General features: G+C 44.3%; 1 protein-coding gene and 1 long non-coding RNA gene across 4 annotated transcripts in view; one reads left to right on the forward strand and one right to left on the reverse strand.

The window, feature by feature from the left end:
• Positions 1–6627: 6627 nt before the first annotated feature.
• On the reverse strand, positions 6628–11433 carry LOC115659573. Its single transcript, XR_004002594.1, has 2 exons — positions 11189–11433; positions 6628–7191 (listed from the first exon to the last, which is right to left on the reverse strand). It is a non-coding gene; the product is annotated as an uncharacterized LOC115659573 (long non-coding RNA).
• A 56-nt stretch (positions 11434–11489) lies between these two features.
• INSIG2 (insulin induced gene 2) overlaps positions 11490–14468 on the forward strand; it is a 42366-nt gene continuing 39387 nt past the window's right edge. For 2 of the 3 annotated variants that reach the window (XM_030579916.1, XM_030579914.1), the window contains exon 1: positions 11490–11589. The gene's annotated coding sequence lies outside the window, so the exon portion shown is untranslated. The remainder of the gene's footprint in view (positions 11590–14468) is intronic. The other variant, XM_030579915.1, reaches the window with a different exon arrangement.

Raw genomic sequence — 14468 nt, forward strand, 5'->3', positions numbered from 1 at the left:
TAAATTATAACAGGTTTCAGTTTTCAATAGAAAGCAACAAAATGCCATAAAACTTTTTGACCATACACAATCGGAATCCCATTTAGTAGCACGAAACATTATCTTTGCTCCACTGCACATTGAACGGCAGCAAGATTGTGCTAAGCAGCGGGGAATTTCCATTGAGAAATTGTATGAGAAGGTTACCTTGAAACAGATTGGTGCTACGCGCTCCAGAAATGTGTCTTGTTTCTACCATGCTCAACTGCCACTCCCTGTTGGTGTCTTTGAATTTATTCGGAATGGAAGATCTTCATAAGACTTTCAGAAGGAATATATGATCATTTCTCGCATTGTACTAATAAAGGCTGGTATAGTTTTGCAAAGTGATTATATTATATGAACAATGGACATGGAGTTCAACACTTACCTAAGGAACAGAAATAAAAACAATGTGAATAACAGATAACTCAGAGAACATTACCTACTGGAATTTGATTATAACTCTATAAAAAGAGACTGCTTGCTCACTGAAAACAGATGGTCAATCATTATATTTTAGCACCTTCTATGGAATGACTTAATATTGTTCTTGGAAGAGGTTTCTCATCCTACTTTTCCAGTCTGTAAAGGATCCAGTGGGTAAGTAATAAAAGACATAAGCTCTAATACTACTTCGTGTTTCCAGTATTTCTATTTGTTTGTGATTTCTGTTTATGCAAGACCTGGCCTGCTCAGAGGACTTCAATACTTGGATGATGGAAATACCATTAGAAGCCCAGATCTCATCCAAAAAAAAAAAATCCAAACACTAGTATGGAGATATTATTTGGGTTCCTTGAGAGTACACACCCCAAATTCTTTACTGATATAAATCAATGCCACTCCAGTGGAGTAGTGCCAATTTATACCAGCAGAGACTGTGTCCAAAATACATTGCCATAATAAACAGGAACAAAGGGACAAGGGGAAACCTGAGATCCTGTCTAGACCATGCTTTAATTCAGTGCCTCCATATCACCAAGGTATCGAGGCACATTCCTGTCATTAAGCACATTTATATACCCATTGACTTCAGTAGGACTACTGACATGCTTAAGGTGCGATGGATGTATAAGTATCTTTTTGAAACAGAATTCAGAAAGAATGTATGCTTAAAAGCCCTGGGGCAACCTTAAATAAAACAAGGTGAAACATAATAAAGCTAATGCTGAAAACAGAAACTTTTTTATTATTGTGAAAATCTGGAGGTGGGCGCAAGGCATAAAGATTAGATCTGGATTCAAACTCCAGCCAGGTTTGAAGGGTTCCGCTCCAATGTTCTGAAAAAATACATTTGGATTATTATCAATGCTTTTTTCCAGAAAGAGAAGCTAAAACAACAGTGTAGACAATTGTAAAACCAGGACTGCTTCAGGACTCATTGCTGACACTGATTGATGGATGACTGTAGAAGATTTGGACAAGTCTTTCCAATCAGTTTCTAATAAAGATTATAGCAAAAGCAGCAAAACTAAAAGGGAGAAGAGAAAAGGGTTTAATGTTTAGGCCAGATCAATCTACAGTACAAAACCTACTATCTAAGGGCCACTTTTGCTAATATTTATATCATGCAACCACTCTAGGCATTACCTTCATTTGTGAAGTACATAGTTTGGAGAAATGGTCTGAGGTAAACAGGATGAAGTTCAATAAAGATAAATGCAAAGTACTCCACTTAGGAAGGAACAATCAGTTTCACACATACAGAATGGAAAGAGACTGTCTAGGAAGGACTATGGCAGAAAGAGATCTAGGGGTCATAGTAGACCACAAGCTTAATATGAGTCAACAGTGTGATACTGTTGCAAAAAAAGCAAACGTGATTCTGGGATGCATTAACAGGTGTGTTGTAAACAAGACACGAGAAGTCATTCTTCCGCTTTACTCTGCACTGGTCAGGCCTCAGCTGGAGTATTGTGTCCAGTTCTGGGCACTGTATTTCAAGAAAGATGTGGAGAAATTGGAGAGGGTCCAGAGAAGAGCAACAAGAATGATTAAAGGTCTTGAGAACATGACCTATGAAGGAAGGCTGAAGGAATTGGGTTTGTTTAGTTTGGAGAAGAGAAGACTGAGAGGGGACATGATAGCAGTTTTCAGGTATCTAAAAGGGTGTCATCAGGAGGAGAGAGAAAACTTGTTCACCCTAGCCTCCAATGATAGAACAAGAAGCAATGGGCTTAAACTGCAGCAAGGGAGATTTAGGTTGGACATTAGGAAAAAGTTCCTAACTGTCAGGGTAGTTAAACACTGGAATAGATTGCCTAGGGAAGTTGTGGAATCTCCATCTCTGGAGATATTTAAGAGTAAGTTAGATAAATGTCTATTAGGGATGGTCTAGACAATATTTGGTCCTGCCATGAGGGCAGGGGACTAGACTCGATGACCTCTCGAGGTCCCTTCCAGTCCTTGAGTCTATGAGTCTATGAGTCTATCCATATCAGTTGTGAATATAATAGTTAAATTAACTAAATACAGATGAATAATTGCTCTCTTTATAGTTGTGGTGAAAACTATGTTGAGTAGGTTTCTGGGCTGTGGATCCATTCATCCTGAAGCATTTATATAATTACATTACCAACTACTGAAATGCAGTCACGTTTGGTAGAACATGGCAGATAATTAACATCATCCAGCAACAAAAGACAAAGTTTAGGTGGGGTACTATATCCAGCTGGTTTAGCCATGTGTTACATCCTGCTCTTCAGATAGGAATTATTTTGGGGAAGACCCACGGAGGTTATGCAGGAGGTCAGACTAAATGATCACAATGGTCTCTTCTGGTCTTAGAATCTAAGACTAGAATCTTATCCTCTGATTTACCCACTGTAATGAGTAGGGCTGGTCGAAATTTGGTTTCCAACTAAAGGATTTTTTTTTTTGTGAAAAATATCTGATTTCTGTGGAAAATTTAAATTTTTTAAATTAAAATCCTGAATTTCAGCTGAAAACTATTTGTGTATTTGAATGTCCCCCAAATAAATAAATAAATACATTTTATGCGGAATAATGTTTCCAACCAGCTCTACTAATGAGTCCTATCTGCATATTATTTTCAGCTGTGATTAACAACTGTTTTTCAATGCAGCTGTGGCTAAAACAAATTATAAGTAAAACTGACTTTAAAAGTGAAATCAATCTCCATGGAAAATAATGTATTGGAAAATATTTTGTCCATTTTGCTTCAAAAATTTGACTATTTTTCAAACTTCTGACCATGACTAGTTATAACATGGTTTGACCAGTCAGTGAGGATGAGTTCTGAACTTTGTTATAACCAAACTGAAAAGCTACATGAAGAGCTACATGAAGAGCCAAAGCAAGATATAACCTGGTTCAGATAAACATCTCTTACTTATGCTTATTGTGACATTCTATGCCTTGGGAGAGCACCCCATATTCCTCATGTATATATATATTGTGATCTTGCATATAAAGCATGCCATATAAGGCATCAGGGGAAAGGTTATGATCTGGTGAAAGTCATTGTTCTATCTAAATATGTACATCATTAGTGTATGGTTGTCAGTAAAACATGCTGTAAATTGGGGAATCAGCCAGATAATAGCTCCCCAGAGACAACAGCAAGGAAAGTAACTAACGCCCAGGCAGGTGTCAAACAACCATCAACAACCATTGTCCAGCAAGCAAGTTACAATTCAATGACTCGGCTGCATAAGGCCACGCCAGGGGAATTGCTCAACTTTGTCTGGTGACTCACCAATGCCCACCAGGCACGCCTGGACTTGTGTTCTCCAAACACATGGACTAAGGGTATAAAACAGAACACACTGCAAGCAATAAGGACACTCAGAGGACTGAAGTCCCCAACAGAGGGGACTGGCCCAGGTTTCAAGGGTGAAAACTGTGTACTATGAACTGCAATATTCAGTGGGATGAGGAAAAACTACTTAATCTAGATGTTACCCAGTCTAACAGGGTTGAGACTTTAGACTGCGTGCTTATATTTTCTTTTCTTTTGGTAACTTAGGGCTTGTCTACACTGGCACTTTACAGCACTGCAACTTTCTCACTCGGGTGTGAAAAAACATCCCCGACTGCAGCAAGTTTCAGCGCTGTAAAGTGCCAGCGTAGACAGTGCACCAGCGCTGGGAGCTACGCCCCTCATGGAGGTGGTTTTTCTTGAGCGCTGGGAGAGACCTCTCCCAGCACTCTGCCGCAACTACATAAGCCAGCCCTAACTCTGACTTTTTGCCTATCACTTATAATCACTTAAAATCTATAGTTTGTAGTTAATAAATTTGTAATCACTTAAAATCTATAGTTTGTAGTTAATAAATCTGTAGTTAGTAAATTTGTTTAACTGTTTATCTTCACCAGTGAGTTTGCCTGAAGAGTTTGGCAAGGGTGTTTGCTCAGGTTTACAAAGGCTGGTGTTTTTCCACTTTCCATTGATGAAGTGGTGAACCAATTAATAAATTTGCACTGCTCGTCTTGAGCAGTGAGCTGGGGGGATTTGGCTGGTGCCTTTTGCTATGTGATTTATGTGTGGCTCTGGGAGCATTCCTGCAGTCTAGCTGGGTGTGGGCCTCCACATGCAGTTGTGCTGCATGATAACAGCACCTGGAGTGGTTTGCTGCTTGTCACTAGCAAGGCATTGTGAGACACAGTCCAGGCTGGAGAGAGTTAAGGGGGCACAGTGGTCCCACAATCCCAGGCTATACCCCAGGGATCCCATCACACTTATGCATGTTTGTTAAACATGATATAATGACAGGAGGCTTATGTCATAAACAGATAGTTAAGGGTTAATAGAACAGGAGTACTTCATGTCTCTTTTGCCTGTAAAGGGTTAATAAGTTCAGTGAGCCTGGCTGTCACCTGGCCAGAGGACCAATCAGGGGACACGATACTTTCAAATCTTGAGGGAGGGAAGTTTGTGTATGTGCTGTTAGTGTTTGGTTGTTGTTCACTCTGGGGGCTCAGAGGGACCAGACGTGCAACCAGGTTTCTCTCCAATCTCTCCGATACAGGCTCTTATAAGTTCAGAATAGTGAGTACTAGGTAGATAAGGCAAGTTAGGCTTATGGTTGTTTTCTTTATTTGCAAATGTATATTTGGCTGGAAGGAGTTCAAATTTGTATTTTGCTGAAAGGATTTTAATTTGTACTTGTATACTTAGGCTGGGAGGGTATTCCCAGTGTCTATAGCTGAAAGACCCTGTAACATATTCCATCTTAAATTTACAAAGATAATTTTTACTGTTTTTTTCTTTCTTTAATTAAAAGCTTTTCTTGTTTAAGAACCTGATTGTTTTTTATTCTGGTGTGAGACCCCAGGGGAAGGGGTCTGGATCCACCAGGGAATTGGGGGAGAGAAAGGAGGGAAGGGGGAGAGAGAGGCTAATTTCTCTCTGTGTTAGGATTACTGTCTCTCTCAGGGAGAGTCTGGGAGGGGGAGAGAGAAGGAGGGGGGAAGGTGCATTTTCCTCTCTGTTTAAGATTCAAGGAGTTTGAATCACAGTGATCTTCCAGGGTAACCCAGGGAGGGGAAGTCTGGGAGAGGCAACGGTGGGAGAAAGGGTTTACTTTCCTTGTGTTAAGATCCAGAGGGTCTGGGTCTTGGGGTTCCCCGGGCAAGGTCTTGGGGGGGCCCAGAGTGTACCAGGCACTGGAATTCCTGGTTGGTGGCAGCACTACAGGTTCTAAACTGGTAATTAAGCTTAGAGGAATTCATGCTGGTACCCCATCTTTTGGGCGCTAAGGTTCAGAGTGGGGAATTATATCATGACAGCTTAAAACCGAGGCTATTGGCTAAGACTCCTAAAGCATGGCTGCACAGAGGTTTTTGGGGTAGGGTTGCCACCTTTCTAATTGCTGGTAACTGGTCCCTTGAGGCCCCACCCCTGCCTCTTCCTCCCTAAAGTTCCACCCACTGTACTTCACTCCTCTGCACACTTTCCCTGTTGCTCGCTGGATTGTCTCCACCTCCACCCCACTCCCGCTGGGCTCCCTCTGATCCGGGGCTGGGACAGGAGCTGCTGCAGCCTGACAAGCAGCCTGCCTACAAGTAAGAGTCAACCCTGGTTGAGCAGGGGCTGGCACAGGTTAATGACCTGGCACCTCCCCTGCCCTGCAGTAACCGGACTTTTGGCGTGCTGCCAGGTCCCCTTTTTGACTTGACTTTCTGGTAATATACTAGGCACCTGGGAACTCTAAATGGCACCTGGACACAGAAGCCAAAAACTGGACTGTCCAGGTAAAACCAGACGGGTGGCAACTCTGTTTTGGGGTCCTAGGGCAAATTCTGAAACTGAAGTCCTCCCACTCTTCCAAAAAATGACCATGGTGACGAAAGAGTTTAAAAAGCGAGGAGAGGGGCAGGTCAGAGAGGGCCAAGGCCTGTGAGGTTGCTGGCTTCCCCTTGGGGATGAGGGCAGTGCAGTAAAGAGGCATTTTAGTGCCCAGGGTGGGCAAGCATATTTCCCCCCCCCACCTTTTTCCCTCCTCATTTTTCTTATTTAATTCTCCAATCCTTCCAGTGATTTGCTTAGGCTGACGTGCTTCTTTCTTTCCACTTGCTTATACATTCGTCTTGACCTTGTTTTGATTTCTATTGTATTTATTGCCAAATGACACACACACAATGCTTGGGAAATGCATTACTTTATGTCTATACATTTTCCATTTCCTTTCTGTGACCTTTCCCTTCATTGTTTTCGCACATTTAAATTCACACAAACCTTCCTTTTCTTTAAAAAAAAAAAAAAAAAAAGTATGCTGCTGAAGTTCTACGTTCCTGCATTCATTTTCCTGTATTTTAGTTTCATTTAACTCCTGTTAGACTCTAGATGTCCAATGGAATTAATAATGCAGTAGGAAGCCCTTCAGGTCTAGGTCTTCTGAATCTGGTCTAATTTGGTAGTGGTCAAACCTATAATGTCAATGGCATTATTTAAAACCTAAATCCTACAATACTATGGCTGTCTGTGGCTGTTTGGTGCATGATGTAATGTGGTTGTGTTAGTCATCTTCCTAGTGGGCAGGTCTCCATATCACAGAAACCACCAGCGTCGTTGGCACTACACCACTCCCTAGGTAGCAGCCTCAGCAGGGATGCCAGGGACTGAATGTGTATGGAGACTAGATCACTGCTGAGACATGTTGGCAGGCTGGTGTGGGGAAACTTGTGCTGTGACTGTCCATGCTGCACCTGTTCAGTAGATAAATAAAGGGCTTTAGTCTCTGGAGCTGGTGATCCAGCACCTTCTGCAAGCAGTAAAATAAACAAATAAAACAAACAAAAACTGCCAGTGATATCGTCCCTAGGATTTTATATTCCATCCATAATGTGAGATAAGTAATAACCCTTTTCACATGTAAGAACAGATGTGAGCTGATAGCTTAACATCACTACTGCTCTGTTATGCTTCAGTCTCTGAAATGCCAACCTTGTTGAAAAGCCAATTGTATACAACTTGTCTATAGCAGGTTGTACTCTTGCCAAAATATTGGAAACATTCACAGTGTGCTACCCCTTTGTGCATAACAAGTATCCCATATGTTGCAAAACACAACAGCAGTTCTGATTTCTGCATGTGTCCCAGCTGCATGCTAACCAGAATGGCTAGTCTGTCTCCTTTTTTGAAGAAGAGACAAGACAGCAGCCTTAGCTGCCAGAATAAAGGAAATCTGTGGAAAATGTGCTTACTTTTCCACATGTCTGAAGATCTTCCAGAGGTCTTCTGTATGGATGGAGAACTTTCAAGAAGGCTTTCCAGGAGATTTGTAAGGTATTTTGTACAGATATATTTGCTATATACTGTTTATAAAATAAAGACCTTTTTTACTGTTATAGATGATGTCTCAGATGCACAGTTGTACCTGATGTAGTTGTCTGGATTTTGCAATAAAGAAGAGGCAGACACTGCTGACTACTCACTCTTAGTCAGACTCCAACATAATCTATGTGAGAGGCTCCTTGCAGGACTCTGAAAGCAAATTTGGCCTCATACCTGAGAAGAAGCAATTTACAGAGGCCTCTGTCTGGATATCTGTAGCCCTCTGAAAAATACAGGCAACAGCAGGAGGGGTTTTCTTCTGAGTATAGTCTCCACTAGTCACAGGGAGTGTTTCCCCTCTTTGCCTGATCCATAGAGGATCTGAGCCTATCACAGTCCCAAGCTATAGCAACCTACACTCTTACTCCTATTTGACCATGCTCCAATCCCCAGTGTGGGCCCTGATGACAACCGCACATATGTATCACACCTGATGTCTGTTTCTTTAAATTTGCTTTGCCTTTGGATTTTTGTAAGCTTCTCCCTCAGCAGTTCCTCTGACTCTTAAATGGCTGCCTCTGAATTTTGATTAAGTTGTTTGCTACAATCTTGTTTAAATTCAGCTCATTTAATTTTTTTCGCAATGTCTTTCTTTGCTATTCAGGCTCAACCTCCCGAATTCTCCATTTGGTACCTCAGGAGCTGTTTCTGCCCCACCAAGAGTTTGATTACCAAACCCTTTGAACTTGATTCTGGATTTGACAGCCAGAGGCAGGCTGGAGGGGATACATCACAGCTGCAACGGAGAGGGAGACCCTAGGGAGAATTGTGTCTCAGAGCAGTACATTCTGCTGTCTGGCATCTCTGCACTCTTGCCCCTGGTGCACTGTGCACTCCTCCCGCCCCCACACACTAACTGGTGTAGAAAGGAGGCAGTAATATAGCCCTAAATTCATTATGCTCCCCATTCAGTTAACACATGGGAGCATTAGCAGGAAGCAATTCCTGTTCTCTCCAACAGCACTGCGCTGAGCAGAAGCAAAGGAGCGTTCTCTTCCTACCCAATACACACACACACACACATGCACAGAGATCCAGGAGCAACTTGGCCATTTATGTCACACATGGCCACATTGTGAACTACAGACCAATGTAGATTATTGAGTCTCTTCCTGTCTGCTTCTTTCTCATCCATCAATTCATTGTCCTCCTCTTCTTCATTTATACTGCTTTCAAGGCACATGTTCTGGTAGCCAGCCTGCTGTCAATATCACTTGCTAAGGTGAACAACTGCTAACCTCACTGGAGTTAGAGTGGTATGGGTAGGGCTCCACACCTTAGGATTAGAGTTCCTATGGCTAGGGTACTTGGAGTTAGGGTTAGGGATCCTATAAATAGGATATTTGGAGCTAGGATTAGTGTTGCTTTGGGGAGGGCTCCCCGCCCTACAGCTAAGGTTCCCTGTGGTAAGCATGTCTATGGGATGGATTGTGGGGGGTGCGGGCTCTGGGGTGGGGCCATGGATGACGGGTTTGGGGTGCAGGCTGCTCTGGGGCTGCGAGACAACTCCCTTCAGCCCTCTCTTGCTGCAGCAGCTCAGAGCCAGGTGAGAGGTGCCTCTCCCAGGCCGTGGCAGTTCCAGCGGGCCTGGGCTAAGCTGGGGGAGGGGTTGCTCTCCCCAGTAGCTCCAGGCTGGGCCAGGGGAGCGTCTCCTCTTCCCGGCAGTTCTGGCGGGGCAGGGCTGGTCTGGTCTCAGCTTAGGAGAGTGTCTCCTTGCCTCGGTAGCTCTGATGGGCCTGGGAAGGACTGGGCTGGAGGAGGGGGTTCCTCTCCCCGTTTGCGTGGCCCTTGATAGCCTGCCGTGTGGCCGCACAGCTTACAGGGAACTTAGCTCCTGCCCTAGGGTTAGGGTTCCTATGGGTAGGGTCCCTGCCCTAGAGTTAGGGCTCCTATGGAGAGAGTACTTGAAGCTAGTGTTATCGTTCCTATGGGTATAACTCCCCGGCCTAGGGTTCCTTGGAAAGGGTATTTGGAGCTAGGGTTATGGGTTCCTGTAAATGAGTAGGGTACTTAGAGCTAGGGTTAGGGTTCCTATCGGTAGGGCTCCCTGCCCTAAGGTTAGGGTTCCCATGGGTAGGATACTTGGAGTCAGGGGTAGAGTTGCAATGGGTAGGGTACTTGGAGTCAGGGATAGAGTTGCAATGGGTAGGGTATTTGGAGCTATGGTTAGTGTTCCTAAGGCTAGGGCTCCTCGGACTAGCGTTAGCATTCCATCCAAATTGGGTAACGGGAGGCAGGGTTATGGTTCTGATGGTTAGTGTATTTGAAGCTAGGGTGTGCGCAAATCTTCGTATCAGAAAAGGCCTAATTCAGGCCAACAATTTTTAAATCCTCTTTGAAATTAATCTAATGATTAAATCTTTATCCCTGTTAGTGATATTTATTAAGCAGAACTATACTGTGCCAAAATAACAAAGTTGAAAGCAAAAGGATTTTACACAGTGACTCAGTTTTGTGCTTCCTGTTTTAGTCATGAACTGGATTTATAACAAAGGCCAGTGTTTTGCATTTTAAAAAGAACTGCAGTTGCATTCATTAAATTTTACTTTTTTATATATTAATTGCTCTTTTATTCATTTGCTATACACTGCTAAATTGCAAAAATACAAAATATAAAAAATAACTTCTAAAAATGCATTTTTAATACACTTCCCATTTACACATTCTTTCTGCATTTAAGTGTTATTGCATGGATTCTCCTTTTTATATTTTTTTACTATTTCTTCCCTGCCCCCATTTTTTTCATTTCATAGGCCCCAATCCTATGCTTTACATACATCCTTAATGTTACTCCGGAGTAATCCCATTGAAGTTGATGAGCTAATGAGTTCACAGAAAAAAATCTAAAAAAAATGCAGTTGAAGGCGACATGCAAAGAATAATTTTATAAAATATAATGGAGAAAAAAGAATTCAGAGACTGCAACTGAAGTTTCTTTTTCAAGCGTAAAACATTGAATTCTTTTAAAACTAGTTGCACTGAAGTCACTAGGGCTAGGTTTAAAATAAATCAATGGGAGTACAGTTAAGTATTTGCATAGCTGTTTGCAAGATCGGAGCTACAGTATTTTTTTAATTGTTACAGACTATTTCGTATTGCAGTTTCTCATTCTTTCTCTCTCTCGTTTTTTCAGTCTTTTAAAAAGACTTTTTTGACGTTGCATTTCTTTTTCTTTGAACAATTCCTGCTCCTTCCCTTGTTTTAGCACCATCTCACTCCCGTTTTTTCACCACTGTGCCTTTTTTAGCTTGCATCCCTCCCATTTCTTAGCACTAGTTATTTCTTTGAATTACTGTTTCTTTTTGCACTTTTACCTCCTTCCTCACTATCTTTTTATTTTAGCGGTTGCTTGATGGGTGCATTTCCTACCTCTCTGTATATTATGGACTATACTACGTTCTTCTTGCACTTTTTCCGGGAATCTTTCTCTTGATGTCTCTCTCTCTCGTTTCCGGCAGGTCCCCGCTCCCCTCTTCCCAGCACCTCTGGAAACGACCTGTTTCATTACTACAGGAGCAAAGGGGAACCTCCGCTCCGGTCCGTGCTTTGCAAGCGCCCCAACTGGCCCCGCGGAAGCCCGACTGCCCCGAGCTCGTCTGCAGCCGCCTGGCCCCGCGGAAGCCCGACTGCCCCGAGCTCGTCTGCAGCCGCCTGGCCCCGCGGAATCCCTCGTGCCCCGAGTCAGCTGTTCGCCCCGGCTCAGCTGAGCGCCGTGGAGCCTGCGCAAGGCGGAGACTGAGGCAGGGGAGGGAGAAGATGGCGGAGGCAGAGTAAGTAAGGGGGCAGTGGAGACACTTGTGCTGGGGCTGGGCACTGGCTTGCAGTGGGAGTGGCGGGGCGGTAGGTCGGGGTGGGGGAGATACGGATTGTGCCTTCTGGGGGATGCAGCTGGGATGGGACAGAGCAGCTGCACCCCTGACTAGGCTGGGGATGTCTCGCTGCTAAAACCTTTCCCCTGGAGGGAGTGACTTCAAATGCCGTGTTCAGTGGGGTGGCTCCGGGGTTCCCTCTTTGGGATCCTATGTAGTGAACTCCCCCAGGCGGGCGTCAGCCCTGTATTATGTGTCAGAAGGTGCCACGTCCACATCCGGCCCTGGGTAAGGGTCAGATGCTGCTCTCTGGGCGCACAAGCCCCTTGTTGACTACAGCAGGAATTTTATACGTCTGTCCAAGGGCAGAATTTGGCCCTAAATGATTAATAACAATGTGCTGCTTCACATCGGGCCCGGACCCAGTCACTGAGAGTTGTTGCCACCCGACTGTTGGCGTATGCAGGGCTGGATTAACTCTCCTGTGTGCCCGGGGCTATTAGATTTTGTGGGGCCCCTGTATGCAAGTCTTTTTCCTAATTTAAAACAAAATGATCACAGTTATGGCATCGAGGTTATTAATGCTATACTAAACTCGCCTTTTAATAAACATAAAGCCGTTCTGTGGTTACATTTCAGTCTTAAAACATGTAGAATATAGTTAAGTTAATTCAGACTAGTTTGAATTAACTTACCTTAGAAGGGCTGTTATATTAGTTTCTTTCTGGGAGGGAATTTGGGTGCAGGAGGGGGCTCCAGGCTGGGGCAGGGGCCTGGGGTGCAGGAGATGGTGAGGGGAGTGAGCTCTGGGAGGGACTTTGGTGCTGGCAAGATTCTGACCTGGGGCAGGGGGTTGGGGTACAGGCGGGGGTGCAGTGTCTGGCAGGGAATTTGGGTGCAGGAGAGGATTCTGACTTGGGGCAAGAGGTGTGAGGTGCAAGCTACCGCCAGCAGGCACTTACCACAGGCGGCTCCCAGCCGGTCGGCACAGCAGTGCTAAGGCAGGCTGCATGCCGTGGCCCCATGCCGCTTCTAGAAGCGGACGGCTGCTGTCATGTCTCTGCGTGTCCCAGGGGAGAGGGGGACAGCATGCCTCTGTGTGATGCCCGCGCCACCCCACAGTGATGGTGCTGGGGGCATGAGCAGCACGCAGATCCATCTCCCCCCTTCCCCCCCCCCCAACGAGGGGCCGCAAGGACATTCCAGCAGCTGGCTGTTTCTGGGAGCAGTGTGAGGCCATGTCATGCAGGCAACCTGCCTGAGCCCTGCTGCACCAAGCCCGGGGCCTTGGCCTGCTGTCACTGAAGTCCCTGCATTAATCTGGCCGTGGGCGTATGTGATCCTGGACAACAGGCATCTCTGAAAAATCCACCATCCGCAGCAGATGCTCTAGTTGGCAGGCTAATGAAGGTCTGAATTCCCCTTGCCATCTAGTTACTCTCTTATCTCTGAATATGTGCCAGAGCCACAGTGGCAGGCTGTAGTGGAGAAACTTGCACTGCTATTGTCTGTCCTGAACCTGTTCTGTTCTATGCTTTTGCTTTCCAGGGCTGTCAGGCTGGTAGTTATCATAAGCACAACATTGACTTAAAAAAAAAAAGGCCTTCAAATTAATCCAAAATGATTCACAGAGTCTCCTTCCAAATGAATGGGACTTGCAAGGCCAGGAATCAGTAAGGGCCAGGGCAGGACAGGGAAAGCTGCATAATTATTGGTGCGGTACCTGAGTGGTTAAGGTGCTTGACTGCAATCCTGAAGGTTGTCTTGGGTTCAAGTCTAACTTGATCTCACACTGAAAGGCCACTTCCAGTTCACTCAGTTGCAAACTGGGTACCTGATCCACTGGGTTAAGCAGTAAAAGTCAGTCTGATTTGATGCTGGCCACATCACTCCCTTATGTACTGTTGGCCAGGAAACTGACATGCCTTAACCACCTCAGCCTGAGAAGCTATTGTTTTGGGGGAACTTTGATTTGGCTTTGAGGTGAAGTTCCTGGATTTTAATGTCATGAGGGAAACTTAATCCTTGTCTACATTAGAAAACTCCCTTGGTGTGATAATGGTAGCTTTTCATTTCCCAGTTCTCATCACCTGGTGCTAGATTTTTAGTTTAAGAAACTGTCTTCTTTTCCACTCCACCATGTTTTGCATAACATCTATATACTACATAAGAATAGTTTATTTGTGGGATTCACACAAATGAGCCTTATTGATTAGCTCAACTGGTAAACTTTGGAGCTTTTCGTATTAGAGACATTGCAGTGACTGGAAAAAAAATCTCAGGTGATAATTTCCTTATTGTACATGACTCCCAAAGCCTTCACGTGGCACAGTTTCCCCTCATTAAAAAGTTTGGGTTGAAGTGATGTGCCACAGAAGGGGTAAAGTGGAGTCGAGCCTGTCTTGTAAAAGTGCCAGCTCTGTAGCTTTCCTGCGTTGTTACAACTTTTCAAGAGGTGATGGCACAGCAGTGTTGTAGGGTCAAATTGTAAACTGTGGTGACATTATTCAGACCTGGATGGAAGCTTTGGATAAAATGTAACTTATTTCGATTAATGTGTATATATAGGCGCATACCGTTCCCACACACACAGCTGTAACTTCCCTCATAAATCTTAATCTCCACATTTAATGCAGGAGGCACATTAGTAATGCATTGGAAAAACATAGGATCTTGGTGCTTTCTAAAGATTGGTCAGTTGTTGTCCCTTATTTATTGGTGGGAAACTGAGGAACAGAGGTAAGTTCATTTTCCTTAAAATCACACAGCAAATCAATGGCAGAACCAGGATTAGAACCTAGGAGTCCTGTGTCCTCGTTGCCTGCTCCTAACCAATACAC

The sequence above is a fragment of the Gopherus evgoodei genome, chromosome 11 (assembly GCF_007399415.2).
Source record: "Gopherus evgoodei ecotype Sinaloan lineage chromosome 11, rGopEvg1_v1.p, whole genome shotgun sequence".
NCBI lineage: Eukaryota > Metazoa > Chordata > Testudines > Testudinidae > Gopherus > Gopherus evgoodei.